The sequence below is a fragment of the Rhagoletis pomonella genome, unplaced genomic scaffold (assembly GCF_013731165.1).
Source record: "Rhagoletis pomonella isolate Grant_MI unplaced genomic scaffold, Rhpom_1.0 Rhpom_scaffold_00009, whole genome shotgun sequence".
NCBI classification, from domain to species: domain Eukaryota; kingdom Metazoa; phylum Arthropoda; class Insecta; order Diptera; family Tephritidae; genus Rhagoletis; species Rhagoletis pomonella.
The window spans coordinates 564,332-567,043 of record NW_023458563.1 but is presented as its reverse complement, the minus strand read 5'-3'; the positions used below and the strand labels follow the sequence as shown (position 1 = coordinate 567,043).

The window sequence follows — 2,712 nt, the reverse complement described above, 5'->3', positions numbered from 1 at the left end:
GTTGGAAAAATTTTTGCCAACAGCAATTTGCCAACAGGAAAACAGCTGATCAAAAACAGCTGGTTGGCATTTACGCAAATCACAAAATTGAATTTGATGGGTCTGAAGATAAAAATTACAAAATGCGACTAATTAAACTTGTAAGAAATAAGTAGTTATTTGTTTAATCAATAAACTGTGTCAGTATAACACTTTGCGATGACTTTTCGTACGTTTTAAATTTTACGCTTTTGTATGTAAACAAAAATTATATCAGCTGTTCGTCTAACTTGCAAGTTTCTGCAAATTTTCTGTTCGCGTACTATTTTGGATATTTCTCTCTTGTGAGAGAACAGATGACATTTCGCCGAAATTTGGCAGTTGGTTGGTTTCCGCTGGAGATTTTAAACGAACGCACCTATTAATACTAAAATTTAACGAATCGATTATCGTCGATTACCAGATACACAGCAACAACGTCATTCCGATATTCACTTAAATGTTTATTTTTTGGTGTAAAATTGAGGATGTATGAATACTAAAATATAATTGTTATTTTCCTCATATATTTACTAAATAGTTTTAAATTTGTATCCACCCATTCATTTCCGTTCGCCTTACAACTATACACGCATGTGAAAATGAAAATCCAAAATGACTTCCAAATAACCGATGCCAGTACCCGGATTCCAACTTTCGCTACCGCTAAAATGCTAAAATCTGCTAAAACGCTTAAGCTAAAATTTTATCCGAATTTTTGGCGATCTCCGAAGATTGCGATTCTGTCCACCCTGTCGCTAAAAATTGTTCAGCCTAAATTTACTACTTTATCCGGCCGCTAAAGGCGCTGTGCAGCAACGGCAGCTGTCAAATTTTGTTTTGATTTTAATAGTGAAAAGTAGTGAAAATAAAAGTAAGTAGAACCTTGCAATAATTTTGACCGAATTATTATAAATTCATATAAATTATTAATAAAATTAATAAAGTACAATCGAAGAGTTTTAGATTGCAAATTAAATGAAGTGTTTGCAAAGTGAAAACAAGTCGGTTAATTAAGCATTTTGTTGCAACCACCACTACAAAAAACTGCTGTAATGCTATTCATGAAAACCAGCAATAAATATTATAAATATAAGTTAATTCACTATGCAAGCCGCTTCTTAAGTTGCTAGCCATTATTTACTAAATCACACATCCAATCGTTTCTTGGAAGGACGATGGTCATATTTTATGAACAATGTTGTGGTTACTGTAAAAACACAGAGCCAATTTTCGGGCAAGTTGCTCTGGAACTACATGGCCTGAATAGACGAGTAGGAAAACTTCTTTGTACACGATTTTCGTATTTACCGCGTGAAATGAAAATCCGTTCCTATCCAACAATAATGTTTATTAAAGGATGATGCAATGGATGTTTTTAATGCTGATCGCATCAAAAATAGTTGGTTGACTTTGTTCTGTGACATGGCAAGAAAGTGTTGATATAAGTATGTACATATATATTTATTTCATAAACATACCCTTGTGATCAGCTAATTAAACCAGCAACATTTTGGCTATTTTTCTTTTGTTTATTTAATGTTTATTATTTTTCCATAAAAGTCTAGCTCATTATATAACAAACACCACATAAATCCAGATTTCAAACTTTGTACAAAAATTATGAAAAACCTTCAAAGTTTCAGCTAAATTACCAACTTTTTATTAAGATTTTTTAGAATTTTTTTGAGTATGCAGTTTAATAGCACATTAAATTCTAGGGTAATAATGTGCAAATTGTCGAATTTATTTTGTATGGAAAAAAATTTGTAATGCGGTCAGAAAAATATGATTAAAAATCATCGCGATTTTTTAACAACTTAAGACTTGCTTGTTGAAAAATTAGCTGAAACTTTGCAGATAATTTTTGCACAAAAGTTTGAAATCTGGATTTATATGGTGTTTGTCATATAATGAGCTAGACTTTTATGGAGAAATAGTAAACATTAAATAAACGAAAGCAAAATAGCCAAAATTTATCAAAATGTTGCTGGCTTAGTTACCTGATCACAAGTGTATATATGACTTTTTTTTAATTAAGAGTCAAACCAAATACATAAATATATTAGAGGAGTTCACTCTTCGTAGCAAGTGCTTGGGGAAATGTTTAGTTATTTGCCCACTGTTTTTGGGTTAGTGGGCGGAGGAGGAGGGATCGTAGGTCTTAATATCCAACCCATTGGAAAGAGTACAGTTCACACTTAGTAAAAAGTCACACCTGACCCCTCAAAACAGCCTTCGCAAAAAGCGCAAAACCTTGAGGGAGTCTACGGATCCTTTCAACGTTTCTGAAGAGAGGTTTGAGGAGCTTTTCAGGCTCACAAAAGAAATGTGTAACAGTATCTTTGAGGAGATCCGTCCTCATATGCGAGAAATTGCAGCAGGTGCGATTCCTTGGAACTTTGCGATTTTTCGCTCAAGGTGAATATAGATTTGTATATTTTTAAACAAATTATTTTCACGAAAATGCGTAATCTTTTTGCTAAATATCTCGCAAAGCAGCGTTAGCAGATTTCCACAGATTTTATCGTGAATTCCGTTTCCCAGGGGTAATAGGTGCTATTGACGGTTCCCATATTAACATAAAGAAACCAAGCAAGGTCATCGAACACGTATATGTGTGTAGGAAAGGAGGTCACTCAATAAACGTGCAAGTGGTAAGAATAAATCAATAGGGCTGTTCAGGATATTGTG

The 2,712-nt window shown here is 33.4% G+C and overlaps 1 long non-coding RNA gene across 1 annotated transcript in view; it reads left to right on the top strand.

Annotated features, from left to right (window-relative positions):
* The first annotated feature begins 2,046 nt into the window (after positions 1–2,046).
* LOC118745531 overlaps positions 2,047–2,712 on the top strand; it is a 37,181-nt gene continuing 36,515 nt past the window's right edge. Inside the window, exon 1 of the long non-coding RNA XR_004993638.1 lies at positions 2,047–2,675. This is a non-coding gene — a long non-coding RNA (uncharacterized LOC118745531). The remainder of the gene's footprint in view (positions 2,676–2,712) is intronic.